General features: G+C 46.2%; 1 protein-coding gene across 9 annotated transcripts in view; it reads left to right on the top strand.

The window, feature by feature from the left end:
- ARID1B (AT-rich interaction domain 1B) overlaps positions 1–19,748 on the top strand; it is a 2,758,190-nt gene that overhangs the window by 2,462,826 nt on the left and 275,616 nt on the right. The window lies entirely within an intron of this gene.

The following is a 19,748-nucleotide window of genomic DNA, read 5'->3' as shown; positions in this document are numbered from 1 at the left end:
ATGCATGTAGTATATATTGTATGTATGTTGCATGCATGTAGTATATATGTAGAATGCATGTTGCATGCATGTGGTATATATGTAGTATGTATGTATGTTGCATGCATGTAGTATATATGTTGTATGTATGTATGTTGCATGCATGTAGTATATATGTAGTATGTATGTTGCATGTAGTATACATGTTGTATATATGTATGTTGCATGCAATATATGTGGTATATATGTAGTTTGCATGTTGCATGCATGTGGTATATATGTAGTATGTATGTTGCATGCATGTAGTATATATGTAGTATGCATGTTGCATGCAGTATATATGTATGTTGCATGCATGTAGTATATATGTAGTATGTATGTATGTATGTTGCATGCATGTAGTATATATGTAGTATGTATGTTGCATGTAGTATATATGTATGTTGCATTCAACATGCATACTACATATATACCACATATATACTACATGCATGCATGTGGTATATATTGTAGGGATTCGACTCCCTTAGGTGCAGCGGGAGACAAATATGCGACAGGTTCTTCCCAAAGTTCATGAGGTTTATTTGCATCATAAACCCACAAGGCAGCACATTACCAAAATAGCCTCTAGCTTAGGCCAAAGAACACAAATGTCCATGGTTGGAGACTCGGACCGAGAGTCTCAGCACATGCTGGGAGGTGTAGTCCTCCCCATATACAACTTTCTGTAGTGTCCCACCTGAACACATGGAAGTCTGTCCACACTCTGACAGACTCCCTCTCACTCTCTCCTATGTGCCAAACACCTCAATTACATAGCCCTGTAACCACACCCACAGGTGCTCACCTGGCTATGACATCACTAAAGGTTGCATTGCACATAGACACACACAGGCTTCCCTGACACAGTGTAACAGAAATATCAGCAGTACCTCTGCTGATCAATACACCCTGGAGCCTGCATCCCAAGGCCACCCACCTTGAGACCCATAATGGTCATTTAGGACCCTGCTCCTGTTACCACACTGAATGTGCCTGTACACCCGTCCTGGGACACCCACACAGCGCCCCCTAGCTGACATAGTGGTCACTACACCACATACCTCCCCCCTCTGTTCAAACTTGTGGGGTTGAACACATGACATCACCCAGGGATCTTGAGACCTGGCACCCATGTTACCTTGCCCTACAAGTCGAGAGGACCATCTCCATCTGTTTCGGTAGTCATACTGCATCATATTTACGTTAGGCCTCCCCCGCCCCCAGCGGTCAGTATCTCGGCCTTGGGCTTTGGCCTTCCCGTCAACGTCCGTCAGTGTGACCAGACACTCTTTAGTCTCCACCTGCCTGCAGTGCGCTCCGTCACCTGACCTTTCTCTCACTGGCTGGCTCTCCCAGTTCGCACGGTCATGAGTCCCACATCCAGCTGGGCCAACTGGCTGGTCTGAGTCTCACCCTCTGTCGCTATGTCCACCACCGATTCTCGTGCCTATGTTACTAAGATTAGAACGGCCACATGCGGACTCTCGACGTTCTTGCCTTCGACTACCTGTCCTTTCATTCCTTGGAGGATCCCTTCGGGTCCTTACACCTTGGGTTGGAGGTGGACGCCACCTGACGTTCTCTATCTGCTCATTCATCTGCAGTCGATCCTGTCTTAGCTGCTTAATCTCCTTCAGGTACGCTACCCGGTATTCCAGGAGCATGCGAAGTTTCCCAATGCTTTCCACCGAACCAACCACAATGACAGGAACCATGTCATCTTCAACAACGACTTGGATTTCACCAGCAGGTGGGATCCTCACTCTCTTCACACTGGATTGATTCACCATCTCCTGCATCACCTTTCCAAGTCTGCCAACGACTTTCCCCACCAGATTTCTGGGTACCGGAATTATGTCTTCCACAAAGCCCAGCCGACTTTGAGCCTCCCTTGCAAGCTCCAGACGTCGAGTGGCTTTCCTATTACGCTCCACGAGCATCTGTTTCGTGCGGAGACATTGTAGGTGCATCTCCTTCAGGACAGCCACCCTTCTCTCTGTGTCTTCCGTTTCTGCCAGTATCACCAACTGGTCTGTTTCTGGTGCCCAGCTCACACTATAGGCCTTTACTGCCTTCTTAAAGGTCTCATGCACACCTTCGCTGGCACACGCTTCTCGCACGTCTTCGGGTACCTCCATCACGCACTTGAAGGTCATGGACTTGCTCTCCTCCTGGACAGATGGCTCTGGGTTCCCCATGGACGCTTCCCTCAAGGTATCTGCCAAGACCGGGTGACTGTCTTGTGCAGCTCTTGGCTCACCATCTTCCTGAGATTTACAGTCCTCAGGACCCTTTTCCAAGATGGGCTTTGGCAGTTCTGCCTTGCTATCAGTCGGGCACAGCCGCTGTACGTCTTCGCCCATCCACTTCTTCTCCCGCAGAAGACCTTTTACTACGCCACTGAGTTCTTGCAGAAATTTATCTCGCTCCTCTGCCAGGTAGCGACGCTGATCCTCTCTCCTGAGAATCTCCTGTTGATGCTTCTCTTGGGCCTCTCTGAGCACCTCCATATCTTCCAACAGGGTCTTGTTCATGGTTTTACACGCTGACAGGTGACCTCTGAGCTCAGAGACTTCCTTCTCCAGCTCATCCACTCTGTGCTCAGCTGCTTGCCTTAGAACTCTTTCCCGTTCGACATGTTCTGTTACAGTCTCCTTTATCAGCTGTATTTCACGATCTTGTTCTCTTTTGGCCAGCACGTGTCTCACCACTACCTCTTTAATTATATCAAAGGGTACCACTGGGTCAGTCACACCAGTCGAGTGAACCCTCCAGTTACCGTCCAGCACCAATGTGTCTAGTCCAGTCGTCTCATCTCCCAGCCCACCATCTGTCTTATCACGAGACGTCAGGTCCATAAGTTGGGCAGATGTCCTTCTTCCAGTCAGTTCTACCTCTGACCTGTCCACGTCAGGAGCCGTCACTGTCTCAGTGTCCGCTGGCCCCACAATCGAAGCATCTCCATCGTCCGACCAAACGTCATCAAACAAAACAAAGTCCCGGCCCCTCTCCCAAGCATAGACTAAGTCCCTTGGTATCCCTCCACCTTGGCACTCACCACCCTTGGTCCCCTTAAACACTACTCTGTCTACTGCGTAGTTCACCGTGACCCCGTGTTTACAGCGAACCCTGACGTTTTTCTCGGTCAGAGAGAAAGCGAGAGGAGTTCCTGTCAGAGTCACCTGACTCTCTGAGTCCAGCCGACCAAAGGCTCCTTCCCGGTGCAGCATTACTGTACACATCTGTGGCCCATCATTACTCCCTGGAAAGGATATTCCACATTCTGAAAAAGACCTGCACATACACTGCGGTACTCCAGACGTACCTACTGAGTCACCCAGTGCAGTCACTTCTTCAAACTTGGCCCCTTTCTGGACCACCACCCCGCTTTGGGTTGCTGCCACCTCCTGGGACTCCACCCCTTTTTGGGTTACCACCCCAATTTGGGCCACCGCCCCCTTTTGGGACTCCACCCCTTTTCGGGCTACCACCCCGATTTGGGCCACCGCCCCCTTTTGGGACTCCACCCCTTTTCGGGATCTCCCCATGTCTGTCCTGCAGAACCTCTTAGGCCACAGTTCACACAGTACAGTTTATGCCTTTTTCTGGTACTGGCCCTTTAAGCACGACACCGCACCAATTCCTTCTGGCACTGCCCCAGCTCCTGCCATCGCTCACAAGCAGCTGCTGGTGTCTCTGCAGCTCCTGCTGCGTCGTCTTCGTGGACCCGCCAATCCACCGGAAGCCACTTGTCACCCTCAAAGATAAATAAAACACAAAAGCGCGCCCATAGGGCCTTACCAATGCAGGAATAATGGGTATCACGACATAATACAGGGTACTCACCCTTTATAGTTGTGTAAAGCCACAACTACTGTATCCGCTTAGACATATGTAATAAAGCTGCAGCAGGATGGTGTAGACAGCCAGCGTCTGCTACCAATGCTCAAAGAGGAAAAACACCAGGTCCCTGTGCTGCGAGACCTTCGTGACACCCTCACCACAGCAAGCACCTTCAGGTTTTTGCAGAGAAAACGAGGAAAAGGAAAAAAAAACACATGCACAGTCTCTCACGTGTCCTGTTCGTGTACCACTCAGGATGTACCGTCTCCACCTGAGAACGTCCAACACACAGGGCACACCGGGTGCTATTCAGGGAGCCGACCCTCCTCCCAGGGTCTCCAAACACACCGGCCTCACCAGGTCCAGGGGCTCAGCGGGTGCTCTTCAGGACATCTATCTCCGCCTGAGACTGCCCAACACACGCCTCACCAGGTCCAAGGTCATATCACGTGTTCCTCTCCCAGAACCTCCCAACACTGACCCTCCAGGACCTTGCTCACTGACCCCTCCAGGAACACAGTCTCTCACTGACCCTGGTCACTGCAACACGGACTCCTGTCTGTTATCTGTGTCGGCCACACAGGTTCCTGGACACCTCTTCTCCCCAGAGGTATCCACCAAATATTAATAGTCACTTTCTCTGACCTTGGTCAGTATTACTCACGGTTGTCAGACTGTCTGCTCTCCTGGCTCAGAATCGCTAGCACTGCCACACGTGCTTCTGGGAATCGCTGCCCGCGTTCTCCGCCAATTGTAGGGATTTGACTCGCTTAGGTGCAGCGGGAGACAAGTATGCGACAGGTTCTTCTCAAAGTTCATGAGGTTTATTTGCATCATAAACCCACAAGGCAGCACATTACCAAAATAGCCTCTAGCTTAGGCCAAAGAACACAAATGTCCATGGTTGGAGACTCGGACCGAGAGTCTCAGCACATGCTGGGAGGTGTAGTCCTCCCCATATACAACTTTCTGTAGTGTCCCACCTGAACACATGGAGGTCTGTCCACACTCTGACAGACTCCCTCTCACTCTCTCCTATGTGTCAAACACCTCAATTACATAGCCCTGTAACCACACCCACAGGTGCTCACCTGGCTATGACATCACTAAAGGTTGTATTGCACATAAACACACACAGGCTTTCCTGACAGAGTGTAACAGAAATATCATCAGTACCTCTGCTGATCAATACACCCTGGAGCCTGCATCCCAAGGCCACCCACCTTGAGACCCACAATGGTCATTTAGGACCCTGCTCCTGTTACCACACTGAATGTGCCTGTACACCCGTCCTGGGACACCCACACAGCGCCCCTTGCTGACATAGTGGTCACTACACCACAATATGTAGTATGTATGTATGTTGCATGCATGTAGTATATATGTAGTATGCATGTTGCATGTAGTATATATGTATGTTGCATGCATGTAGTATATATATATGTAGTATGCATGTTGCATGCATGTAGTATATACACTCACTGGCCACTTTATTAGGTACACCTGTCCAACTGTGTGTTAAGACTTAATTTCTAATCAGCCAATCACATGGCGGCAACTCAGTGCATTTAGGCATGTAGACATGGTCAAGACAATCTCCTGCAGTTCAAACCGAGCATCAGTATGGGGAAGAAAGGTGATTTGAGTGCCTTTGAACGTGGCATGATTGTTGGTGCCAGAAGGGCTGGTCTGAGTATTTCAGAAACTGCTGATCTACTGGGATTTTCACGCACAACCATCTCTAGGGTTTACAGAGAATGGTCCGAAAAAGAAAAAAAATCCAGTGAGCGGCAGTTCTGTGGCCGGAAATGCCTTGTTGATGCCAGAGGTCAGAGGAGAATGGGCAGACTGGTTCGAGCTGATAGAAAGGCAACAGTGACTCAAATTGCCACCCGTTACAACCAAGGTAGGCAGAAGAGCATCTCTGAACGCACAGTGCGTCGAACTTTGAGGCAGATGGGCTACAGCAGCAGAAGACCACACTGGGTACCACTCCTCTCAGCTAAGAACAGGAAACTGAGGCTACAATTTGCACAAGCTCATCGAAATTGGACAGTAGAAGATTGGAAAAACGTTGCCTGGTCTGATGAGTCTCGATTTCTGCTGCGACATTCGGATGGTAGGGTCAGAATTTGGCGTAAACAACATGAAAGCATGGATCCATCCTGCCTTGTATCAACGGTTCAGGCTGGTGGTGGTGGTGTCATGGTGTGGGGAATTTTTTCTTGGCACTCTTTGGGCCCCTTGGTACCAATTGAGCATCGTTGCAACGCCACAGCCTACCTGAGTATTGTTGCTGACCATGTCCATCCCTTTATGACCACAATGTACCCAACATCTGATGGCTACTTTCAGCAGGATAATGCGCCATGTCATAAAGCTCGAATCATCTCAGATTGGTTTCTTGAACATGACAATGAGTTCACTGTACTCAAATGGCCTCCTCAGTCACCAGATCTCAATCCAATAGAGCATCTTTGGGATGTGGTGGAACGGGAGATTCGCATCAGGGATGTGCAGCCGACAAATCTGCGCCAACTGTTTGATGCCATCATGTCAATATGGTCCAAAATCTCTGAGGAATGCTTCCAGCACCTTGTTGAATCTCTGCCACGAAGAATTGAGGCAGTTCTGAAGGCAAAAGGGGGTCCAACCCGTTACTAGCATGGTGTACCTAATAAAGTGGCCAGTGAGTGTATGTTGTATGTATGTTGCATGCATGTAGTATATATGTAGTATGCATGTTGCATGCATGTGGTTTATATGTAGTATGTATGTATGTTGCATGCATGTAGTATGTATGTAGCATGTAACATGTATGTAGTATGTATGTAGCATGTAGTATGTATGTAGTATGTATTTTTTTCTTTTACATTCAACACATTAGCCGGATGATGGGACTACTACTGTCCCATCATTGGCTAATGTGTCAATCACCGTCAGTGACCCCCGGCAGTCCGCACAGACCCCCGGCAGTCCGCACAGACCCCCGGGCAGTCGGCACAGACCCCCGGCAGGCCGGTACAGACCCCCGGGCAGTCGGCACAGACCCCCCGGAAGACCCGAACTGACGGCGCATCATGATGCGCACAGATCGCGCATCATGATTATGTCATTTCGGCAGCCAATCACAGCCACAGCAGTGGCTGATTACATTATAAGAACTTCCGATTCCGATATCCGATATTGAAAAAATATCGGTACTCGGTATCGGAATTCCGATACAGCGAATATCGGCCGATACCCGATATTTGCAGTATCGGAATGCTCAACACTAGTGTCCACCAATCACATCCGGTGGAAGTGTGCTGCTGGATTCTGGAACTCTCGAGTTATCAGTCCTTATTGGGTGTCTGCCATTCTCGGCCCAGCGAACTACCAGCTGGAGTTACCCTCTGTCATGCCCATACTCAATTTATTCCCCAGGTCTGCCCTCTGGATATGTTTGCCGCCTCCGGAACATATATATAACCACATTTGCCATAAACCTGTGAGTCAGGTGTTTATCTAGGTTAACTTAACTGTGTCCAGGCGTCCTCTTCATAAGTTTTTTTTGGGTGAGGTGCTTTGTTGAGAGTCCTGAGGCCCCTCTTTGAGGGAGGGGTATTGTCATGATCCATTTCTTGGATCTGTGTCAGATCTGGATTTCCTCACATTTAAACCTTTTTTACTGTTCAGCCATAGGGGGTTAATATGAGTTTTTTCTCCTGGTGGCCGCTGGTGTTACTACAACTGTACTTGGTATGCTGATGGGTTTCTGTTATGAATGAGTAACCGTAGGAGGCAAAAACAGAAATACTAGCTAAGTCCAGAAAACCAGAGAAGTTGGCAGCTATCGGATTACAGACCCCTGAACCTATCAACAACAACTAGCAGTAGCCGCGGGGGGTTCCTACGGTGCCCTAGACCCCTCGATCACAGCCGGAGAACTACATAGGCCTAAAGACAGAAAGGGAAATCTAAACTGCCCCAGAGCAGACCCCAAAGCAATAGGCAGCCCCCAACATATAATGACGGTGAAGCAAGATGAAAAAACACTCACACAGATAGAAAGATAGGCTGAGCAAAAGATGGGGCCCAAGCGAACTACATAGGACAGGATAGAAAAGCTGCTGTCTGTAATCCGCCAAAACCCTATCAAAACAAGAGCCAACAGCTGATAGGGAAAAAAGCCCTGAAGACGCTAGGCTTCAAAAGACTATATCAGCACTCAGGTATCTTCTGAAGACAGAGCAAAAAGGAATTCAGCACACCCCAGCAGGGAATGGCAGAAATCCAGAAAAACAAGGAAAAACAAAACCAAAACACAAATGCAAAAGGCAGAGCAGAAAACTTAGCTTTTGAGGAGCAGGAATCAGACTGGTCTCCTAGAATCCCTCAGAGAGATAACCAGCAAGGCAGAAGGGAGTCGGCTGCCTTATATCCAGTCAGCAACTCCCGTCACCCAGTCATCATCATCCTGCCCAGATGCTTGGTAATCAGCCTCACTACCTTCCTTCACCAGAAGAACTCCTCTGTCAGATACAATGTTCTCAGGAATCCTGTGCAAGCGAACCACCTGTTGCAAAAACAGGGGCACCAATTCAGAGGAAGATGGCAACTTAGAGAGCCTATCACAAATCACCCAAATAACAGTCATTCTCTGAGAGACAGGCATATAAGAGATGAAATCCATTGAAATATGGGTCCATGGCCTCCTGGCGACAGGCAAATGCATCAACAACCCACTAGAGCGAGAACAATGTTTAGACCGGGAGCAAGTCCCACAGGGCTGCACAAAATTCCTGACATCACGAGACAAGGCGGGCCACCAAAAAGACCGACTCACCAGATCTCTAGTACCAAAAATACCTGGATGACCAGCCAATGCAGAGCAATGAACTTCAGACATCACTCTCTTCTTCCACTGGTCAGGAACATACAACTTCCCACTGGGACAACGCTCAGGTTTGTCTTCCTGGAACTCTTCCAGAGCACGTCTCAAATCGGGCGAGATGGCAGAAAGAACTACCCCTTCGCCTAAGATGGTAGCAGGCTTGGTCACCACAGGAGAATCAGCAAAGAAGCTCCTAGAGAGAGCGTCAGCCTTGACATTCTTAGTGCCAGGAAGAAAAGAGACCACAAAATCAAAACGTGTAAAAAACAAGGCCCACCTAGCCTGTCTAGGGTTCAAGCGTTTGGCCGACTCCAGGTAAATCAAATTCTTGTGGTCAGTGAGGACCACGACTTGATGTTTAGCTCCCTCCAACCAATGTCTCCACTCCTCAAATGCCCATTTCATGGCTAACAGTTCCCGATTCCCCACATCATAGTTACGTTCAGATGGAGAGAACTTTAGGGAAAAGAAAGCACAGGGATTCATTTTAGATGTTACAGGATCCTTTTGGGACAAAACAGCTCCTGCACCAATCTCAGAAGCGTCCACCTCTACCTGGAACGGGAGTGAGACATCAGGTTGCCGCAAAACCGGGGCAGAAGTGAATCTTCGCTTCAGCTCCTGAAAGGAAGAAACAGCCTCCGGAGACCAATTCAACACATCAGCACCCTTCTTAGTCAGATCAGTCAATGGCTTGGCAATACTAGAAAATTTTGCTATAAATTTCCGATAAAAATTAGCAAAACCCAAAAACTTCTGGAGGGCCTTCAAAGAAGTGGGCTGAACCCAATCATAAATGGCCTGTACCTTGGCCGGGTCCATTTCAATAGTTGACGGAGACAAAATAAATCCCAAAAAAGAAATCCTCTGTACCCCAAAAAGGCATTTCGATCCTTTGACGTACAGGGAATTCTCCCTCAAGATCCGGAACACAGTCCGAACATGTTCCACATGAGAATCCCAATCCTTGGAGAAGATCAAAATATCATCCAGATAGATAATCAAAAATTTATCCACAAAGTCTCGGAAAATATCGTTCATGAAGCACTGGAAGACAGAAGTGGCATTAGTGAGCCCAAAAGGCATCACCAGGTACTCAAATTGTCCCTCCGGAGTATTAAACGCCGTCTTCCATTCATCCCCATGCTTAATGCGGATAAGATTATACGCCCCCCTGAGGTCAAGCTTGGTAAACCAACAAGCACCTTTAACTCTGGAGAATAGATACGAAATCAGGGGTAACGGATACTGATACTTAATAGTAATTTTGTTGAGGGCACGATAATCATTACAAGGCCTTAATGAACCATCCTTTTTGGCCACAAAAAAAAAAAACAGCACCTAAGGGTGAAGAGGATGGTCTAATATGACCCTTCTCCAATGCCTCCTTAATATAGGATCGCATAGCCTCGTGCTCAGGTACAGATAAATTGAAGAGCAAACCCTTGGGAAATTTACAACCCGGGCTCAGTTCAATTGCACAGTCATAACTCCTATGAGGAGGCAAAGACGCAGACTCATTCTCACTAAATACATCATAAAAATCCGCCAAATAGTCAGGAACATCATGCGACTGAGGTGAGGTGGCAAAAACCGGAGCCTCACAAAGGGCACACCGACAACCCCAACTCACCACAGACACAGATTTCCAATCCAAAACTGGATTATGAATTTGCAACCAGGGAAACCCCAGAACAGTGGTATCATGCAAATTATGCAACACCAAAAATCTGCAATTTTCTTGATGGTCTGGGGCGACCCGCATTACCACCTGGGTCCAAAACTGAGGTTTATTTTTCGCCAAAGGAGTATCATCAATCCCCCTCAAAGGGATAGGCATCCGCAGAGGTGTCATCGGAAATCCAAAACATTTAGCAGAATCCAAGTCGATTAGGTTCAGGGCTGCTCCCGAATCCACAAAAGCCTTGGCGGAAAATGTGGACAGGGAGCAGATCAGAGTAATTGCCAGAAGATACTTAGGTTGAACACCACCCACAGAAAACGTGTGTGCAAAACGTTTCTCTCGTTTAGGACAGACAGAAATAATATGCGAGGCTTCTCCACAAAAAAAACACAGCTTATTACGCCTTCTGAACTCCTGACGTTGCTCCTTGGACAAAACTCTATCACATTGCATAGGTTCAGACACTTGTTCAACAGGTGGCAACACCTCTCGTGCAGTCCTGCGTTCACGTAAACGCCGATCAACCTGAATGGCTAATGACATAGAATCGTCAAGACCAGAGGGAACAGGAAATCCCACCATAGTATCTTTTACGGCTTCTGACAAACCCTTCCGAAAGAGAGCTGCCAAGGCATTATCATTCCAGGTAGTAAGGACCGCCCACTTTCGGAATTTTTGACAGTACAATTCTGCAGAATCTCGACCCTGGCTCAATGCCAACAGGGTCTTTTCAGCCTGATCAATAGCATTAGGTTCGTCATACAACAACCCCAAGGCTTGAAAAAATGCGTTCACATTAGTCAGAATAGGATCACCTGGTTTCAAAGAAAATGCCCAATCCTGGGGATCGCCACGCAGCAAAGAGATGACAATTTTAACCTGCTACGCGGAGCTCCCTGACGAGTTAGGCTTCAAGGCAAAAAATAATTTACAATTATTTTTGAAATTCAAAAATTTAGACCGATCCCCAGAAAACACATCAGGAGTAGGGATCTTTGGTTCAACAGCATTTGTGAATGAGCAAGGTAGGCGGAAATTCCCCGCACTTCCGCAGCGAGCTGCTCCACACGATCAGACAATTGCTTTATCTCCATTGAGAGAAAAAAAATCCCCCTACGGCCTCAGATATATAGAGGAAAAAATATACACACTTTTTTTACAATTCTTTCCTGCTATTGAGTACCCTAGGATCTGCGGTATGGCTGGAGATTCTGTTATGAATGAGTCACCGTAGGAGGCAAAAACAGAAATACTATCTAAGTCCAGAAAACCAGAGAAGTTGAAAGCTATCAGATTACAGACCCCTGAACCTATCAACAACAACTAGCAGTAGCCGCGGGGGGTTCCTACGGTGCCCTAGACCCCTCGATCACAGCCGGAGAACTACATAGGCCTAAAGACAGAAAGGGAAATCTAAACTGCCCCAGAGCAGACCCCAAAGCAATAGGCAGCCCCCAACATATAATGACGGTGAAGCAAGATGAAAAAACACTCACACAGATAGAAAGATAGGCTGAGCAAAAGATGGGGCCCAAGCTAACTACATAGGACAGGATAGAAAAGCTGCTGTCTGTAATCCGCCAAAACCCTATCAAAACAAGAGCCAACAGCTGATAGGGAAAAAAGCCCTGAAGATGCTAGGCTTCAAAAGACTATATCAGCACTCAGGTATCTTCTGAAGACAGAGCAAAAAGGAATTCAGCACACCCCAGCAGGGAATGGCAGAAATCCAGAAAAACAAGGAAAAACAAAACCAAAACACAAATGCAAAAGGCAGAGCAGAAAACTTAGCTTTTGAGGAGCAGGAATCAGACTGGTCTCCTAGAATCCCTCAGAGAGATCACCAGCAAGGCAGAAGGGAGTCGGCTGCCTTATATCCAGTCAGCAACTCCCGTCACCCAGTCATCATCATCCTGCCCAGATGCTTGGTAATCAGCCTCACTACCTTCCTTCACCAGAAGAGGGAGTTCATCAGACCTCAATGGTGAAGGGGAAAATGAACTCACAACAGGGTTCCCCCCTGTGGCTGCTGGTGTTACTGCATGGTTACTTCATGGTGATTAATTATCTGTGCACGTGGTGACTACTCCCCCTCCTTCCTATAAAAGGTCGTCAGGTGCTGTAGATCACTGTTGGTTATACACTTGCTCTTGGGAGACCAAACAACAAGCTGGAGTTCAGGAGCTTACAGAGTTCTGTGGTGCTTCAGTTGCTTGCTGTTGTCAAGTGGCTATCTCTGCTGTCCAGGAGCATTGCAGCAGAGCAAGCTAAGTTTTGTTTTACCCTGTCTGTGGTATCTTTCCTTTGGGTTTTGTGCAGTACACTTTTTCCCTGTCTCACCTCCTGGGAAGGGGGTTGGGCCTTTTAGCTTACGGCTAAACAGGAGACAGGGACAGGTTGGGGACTTGGGCCTCACTACCTTTAAGTGTATCCTCAAGTTAAGGAAAGACAGGGCACCCCCATAGCCTGAGGGGCAGTTCAGGGGCCCTGGTTCCACATCATCTGTTTCCCCCTTACTGCCCTGTGACACAAGTCCTGTGGACCGTTTTGATTAAAATAGAACTCTTTGGTCACAATGATCAAACGTACGTGTGGGAAAAAAGGGCACAGAATTTCAGGAAAAGAACATCTTGCCAACTATTAAGCATGGGGGTAGCTCAGTTGCAGCCAGTGGGACGGGAACCTGTCATGGGTAGAGGGAAGAATGGATTCAATGAAATTTCACAAATTCTTGATGCAAACATAACATAATTTGTAAAAAAAAAGTTGAAGTTGAAAAGAGGATGGCTTCTGCAAATGAACAATGTTCCTAAATGCATATTAAAATCCACAATATATTACTTCAAAAAGGCACAATCTGAAGGTTTTACAATGGCTCTCACAGTACTCTGATTTGAACACCATTGAAAATCTGTGGCTAGACCTCAAAATAGCAGTGAATGCAAGACGACCCAGGAATTTCACAGAACTGGAAGGATTTTCCAAGGAAGAAAGGATGAAAATCCCTAATACAAGAACTGAAAGATCCTTGTCTGGCTACAAAAAACATTTACAAGCTGTGATAATATCAAAAGAGGGTGCTAGTAGGTTCTAACCATGCCCCAGCTTTTGCATCGGCTCATTTTCCTTTTTACAATTTTTAAAATGTAAAAGATATTTTGAGTTAAATACAAAGGAAATATAATCTTTAACTTTAGGTCTTTTCGAGATCATTTCATCTTCAACTAGCGTAACTGTTCATAATAATAGTTAACATGCATCTGTGTTTACCATACAGGTGCTTCTCACAAAATTAGAATATAATCAAAAAGTTAATTTCAGTTCTTCAATACAAAAAGTGAAAAGTGAAACTCATATGGTACAGTATATAGAGTCATTACAAGCAGAATGATCTATTTCAAGTGTTTATTTCTCTTAATGTTGATGATCATGGCTTACAGCCAATGAAAAACCAAAAGTCATTATCTCAGTAAATTAGAATAACTAACAAAAAACCCACATGCAAACGCTTCCTAAGTGTTTAAAAAGGAAACTTAGGGGGCATGGCCTGGATGCCTAGGATGCCAGTTGCATGAGCTGAATGCTCCTTCCCTGAGACCCTGCAAAGTGACAATTTCAGCACCTTTCCTGCATATTAATCAACCCACCCGGCTGCCCGAATCCTCACTGATCACTAGCAAGATGACAAGGTGTAAGAGAAATCTCAAAAACCAAAGCAAATTGGAGATTTTCTTCAACAGGGATACCAGGCAAGATGGCCCCTTAGTAACCAGAGTCTCCTGCTCCTCGGGAGAGTCCCCCTCTCCACTGCCCCTGAGCCCAGCAAAGACCACCGCTGCGGTGCAGGATGAGGCAACACCCACCTCACCTTATCTCCGGGGTCCGGGTCCATCACCAGGATCTAGATTTTCCCCACTTGCGGAGGGACACGAGGGGAATGTAGTTCCAGCAATGCACACCTCCCCTGCACTCCCAGAATAACAAGAGAGATGTTGCAGAGAAAGGGGATTCTGGAGGGGACAAATCTCTTGCAGTATTACAGCAACTTCCTGCAACAGATCTCCCTGCTTCAGGAACTTTAATTAAAGATATGCTGATGGCTTTAAGCACCGCAATGATAAAGGACTTTTCTTTAATGTTAAAACCTGTTACATCTCACATTCAGGAGGTGGAGGAGAGAGTGTCCCACGTGGAGGACAAAATGGGAGAATTTGCATCTTCCCATAACAACCTTATTGACTCTCACAATGACATGGCAGAAGACATAGAAGCCATATATAATAAACTTGTGGACTTGGAGGATCGTAACCGCAGGAACAACCTGAAATTAAGGGGTGTACCAGAAACCCAAGCGGTGGTCCCCTCCTGTTCACCATATGAACTAATCATTCATCGAGCGCACAGAGTATCTCGCCCAAGCCACTTGCCAGACACTGTTCCGAGGGATATTGTTGCACGTATTAATTGCTATCATATTAAAGAGGAACTTCTGTCTTATTCCAGAAAGATAGGATCTCTACCTTCACCTCCACCAAATCAAAATTTATGCTGATCTCTTGGCAGAGGCACTGCGCTTCCGCAGACTAATGAATCCCATCACTGCAGCCCTCAGAGAATCTCAGGTGGCGTACAGGAGGGGGTACCCCAAGAAATTGCTCTTTAACAACAAAGGATTGTAGCATACTGTCTCTTCATATGAAAGAGGAAGAGATTTGCTTCGTACCTGGGATATACAAGTGCAGGAACAACCTCAGAAACAAAGAGAGTCGCCTGTAAGGGCAGAGGAGACATGGCAGAAAGTCCTCCCAAAAAGATACAGGCACTAAAGATATAATCATTATCTATATTTTACTATCTTTTAACAAGGGTGGCATCCTGACTGGTTGTTGCGGACAGTGATATACCCCCCCCCCGCGGATTTCCTACTCCCGCGTTTTGTGGACTGAAGTGCAGTCCTCGGTCTGTTTCATGACTTTACTTCTGATTTTATTAGTTTGCATTGTGTTTGGTTTTTGTTTTTGTCTATCCTTTTGCATATGTGTGGTTTATTCAGGTCCAGCATTCTCCCGCTTTGCAGGGAATTCTGACAGGTGTAATGGGCAACCCATTAGTCATACTAGCATCTGTATGTTTACAATATGGTTATTACAATATGCTCACTTAATGTTAGAGGCCTTAACAGCCCTCATAAAAGATCTTATATGTGGAAAGAGGCGGTCGCAGCTAAATGTGAGGTGTTTTGTGCCCAGGAGACGCACTTATTGGAGAAAGTCTCCAACAGACTGTCTCATCGGCTCTTTCCATATGTGGTCCAATCTAATTTCTCAAAAAAAAAAAGAGAGGGGTGATGTTAGCTATCAAGGGATCTGTTGCTTTCTCCTCGACTTATCTAGAACTTGACACTGCAGGTCGATACCTCATACAAGTGAGCACCATAAATAATGTTTTATATACTATAGCCGTCATTTATGCTCCAAACCAAGCGCAGACTAGATTTATCAAAAAATTAACTAGAATCAATAAGGTTAAACAGGGCCATGTAATCATATGTGGGGATTTTAATTGTGTTTTTGATCATTCTCTGGACTCTTCCACCCCAACCTCCAGGGGGCCGCCTGTTCTCCCCCCTTAGCCTTTCGGGAGGACCTATATGACATATGGAGGGTTCTTCATGCATGTGAGAAGGACTATACCTACTTTTCACAAGTACATCACTCCTACTCCCGGATTGACTTATTCTTGGTTAGCAGGTCTCTCCTTAATATTGTCAGCTCATCAGAAATAGGTATAATAACTTGGTAAGATCACGCCCCCATAAAGATGTCTATTCGGGAAGAATCTGAGTGCCCCCTTTACTCCCCGTGGAAGATGAGCCCTTTTATTCTAAAAACTCCCCATTTAGTGTCACAAACAAAAGTAGCTCTTAAAAAGAATACTTTGAGCTCAATGCGAACTCGGTCACTAATTAGTTCCATGTATGGAATGCCCATAAAGCGTTTATCAGGGGTCACTTTATTAAAATAAGCCATATTCTTAAAAAGCAAAGAGAAAAACACTTAACAGACCTTACAGCATCGATCAGTTCACTGGAATACATGAATAAAAGAGCGAGAATTAGGGCCCCGTCACACATAGCAATCTCGCTAACTTTTATGACACAACAGCGATCTCACCAGCGAGATCGCTGTGTGTGACAGCAATCAGCGACCGGCCCCCCTGCTGGTATCGCTGATCGCTGCAAGAAACCTCTGGACATTTTTTCGTCGCTGATCTCCCGCTGGCCAGCACGCATCGCTGCATGTGACAGGCGGGAGACCAGCAATCAGGTGTAAAATAATAAAAAAAAAAATATTGTTATTCTCACCTTCCGACGTCCCGCGCAGCATTCCCGCCTCTCTCCACGTCATCACAGTAATTCTCGCAAAGGGTTACTGGGACCGGAGCATGGAGAGAGGTTGGAATGCTGCGCGGGATGTCGGAAGGTGAGAATAACAATATTTTTTATTTTAATTCTATTTTTTACATGGATCCATGGCATCAGTGCTAACGATCACAGCGACGCCGCGCGCTCGGCGTCGCTGTGCTAATCGCTGGTGAAGCTGCCTGTTTGACAGCTCACCAGCGATCACATAGCGACTTACCAGCGATCCTGACACGTTGATATCGTTGTCGGGATCGCTGGTAAGTTGCTATGTGTGACTCCAGCTTTACTCTTACACAATTATGAAAAAAATCTTATGATCTCCAAAGCCCATTACTACTCCCAAAATAATAAAGCGGGTAAACTGCTAGCATCCAGAGTGAAAATTAAAACTTCTAAAACTAAGATCCCCTTTTTGAGGAACTTATCTCGCGATTCTAAGATATACACTCATCGGGAAATCGCTAATAAATTTAAGGATTACTATGCTTCTTTGTATAACTTAGATCCAAGAGCAGACTTCCGTGGCCCAACAGTCCTTGATAGAAATATGTTTTTGTCAAGCATTAATCTCTCAACTCTTGCACCAGACCAGTTAGAAATCTTAAACGCACCTTTGACGGAGACTGAATTGACCAAAGTGATTAACTCTCTCCCAGAGGCGAAGGTCCCAGGCCCGGACGGTCTTACAAACTTGTACTATAAAGCTTGCCAGGAGACCTTAGTCCCAGAGGTGGGGAAGCAATCTCATTGCATCACGTTGAATGCTGATGATGTGATATTGACGTTAGCACGCCCCCTGGAGTCTTTGCCGGCAGCTCTAGAGATTTTTGAAAAATTTGGCCTCCTATCTTACTACAAAATTAATGAGAATAAATCTCAAATTCTACCCCTTAACATACCATTACCGCAGTTAAAACGCCTTAAGGCCATTATGAGGATGAACTGGCAGATGGAGCAAATTTCATACCTGGGAACGTTGGTAACATCACCCTCCACTAATTTGTACAAAGCCAATTACCTCCCCCTACTAGCAGATATTGAGAATGAGATGAGCAGACTCCAGAAATTTGAAATCTCCTGGGTGGGTCGTATTGCACTTCTTAAGATGTTATTACTGCCCAAAATGTTATATTTTTTTTGCACGGTGCCGATATCACCACCGAAGGTGTTTTTTCAATGATCTCATAAGCTTCTGAACGTGTTCATCTGGGGAGGAAAGCAGCCTCGGTTGTCGAGACATTTGTTGCAATGCGCAAAGCCAGTGGGGGGGGGTGGGACTCCCTAATGTGAATGATTACTATATAGCAACTCAACTCAGCCGGTTGAAGAACTGGTGGAATCGCGACCCCCAAAGAAGGTGGTCCCAAATAGAGGCACATTTTGCACCCTCACACAATCTCAGGGCGGTGCTATGGGCAGCTCTGGTTGACCCACGGAACCTGGGGGCCCTCCTTCCACTGACTAAGCACTCCCTGTCTAATTGGCTTCAGGTTCACTCCTCCACTCAGACACATGCCCCTGCATTGCCTCTCGAGGCACCTTTAGAACTTCTGGAGGTGTTATCAGAGGACCTTGACCTGTACCATTGGAAGATAGGCGGGATCACGGTATTAAGCGATATAGTTGAAGATCACACTCTTTTACCTTTTGGCCAGTTGAAAAACAGGTTTGGCTTGACCTTAAAGACCATTTCTCATATCTCCGGGTACAATAAATTTTAAAGAAATATCTAAACTTCCCATATAGGGTTAATAGTGATATTATTAGGACCCTCTCATCTTTCTCATCCCTAGATATGGGCTTGAGACCCCTTTATGATTCCTTGAGACATAAGAGCAGATTTGTAAAATCTATACCCTTCATATCTTGGGAAAAAGACCTCGGTAAAGCCATACCTGACAAGGACTGGTTAAGAGCAATTAAATTGGCAGGACTGACGTTTAGATGTGCATCCCACTTTGAATCACACTTGAAGCTGATACTCCACTGGTATTTTACTTCCTTGAAGCTCCATTCCATGTTTCCCAACACCTCACACCTATGTTGGCGAAACTGTAATCAGGTGAGGTCCTTATATCATATATTTTGGGATTGTGCACTTATAACTTCTTTGTGGGATCACGCCTTTAGACTTATTTCACTTGTAGTGGGACAGATCGTCCAGCTGTCTCCCGAGGTGGCGCTCCTCCTCTTAAACATACATGCATTCCCCCCTGTGCTCTAGAGTGGTAACGGCTCATATTGTGTTAACGACAAGACTCCTATTAGCTAAACAGTGGAAAAAAGATGTTATTCCTAAGAAAGAGGCCATAGCTCAAGCAGTTAATACCACGTTTATTTTTGAAAAAATGCTAGCCCACAAAAATAACGCCTTACAGAAGTTCACCAGGGATTGGCAGGCTTGGGAAGCCACACAGTTAGCGAGTCACAGTTTAACCAGTCAAATAAAGGTTGGGGGAGGGCCCTGGGTGGGAGAGGGTTAAGACCAGAGCTCTTTGTTTATACTGCAATGGTTGCATAAGTACACATTTATGTTACTTTGACCTGTGTTGTACATTTGTGATAATGTTGTATTATAGTATTTTCAATAAAAACGAATTTAAAAAAAAAAGGAAACTTAGTCTGATTCAGTAGGCTCCACAATCATGGGGAAGACTGCTGACTTGACATATGTCCAGAAGGCAGTCATTGACACACTCCTCAAGGACAGTAAGCCACAAAAGAAGCTGGCTGTTCAGAGTGCGCTATCCAAGCATATTAATGGAAAAGTTGGGTGGAAGGAAAAAGTGTGGTAGAAAAAGGTGCAAAAGCAACCAGGATAACCGCAGCCTTGAATGGATTGTTAAGAAAAGGCCATGAGACACCAGACCAACAATACAGATAATTTACTGAGATAATGA

Source organism: Dendrobates tinctorius, unplaced genomic scaffold (genome assembly GCF_039654945.1).
Source record: "Dendrobates tinctorius isolate UK_male_01 unplaced genomic scaffold, ASM3965494v1 ptg000087l, whole genome shotgun sequence".
Taxonomy (NCBI): Eukaryota; Metazoa; Chordata; class Amphibia; order Anura; family Dendrobatidae; genus Dendrobates; species Dendrobates tinctorius.
This window is presented reverse-complemented; position numbering and strand designations above follow the sequence as displayed.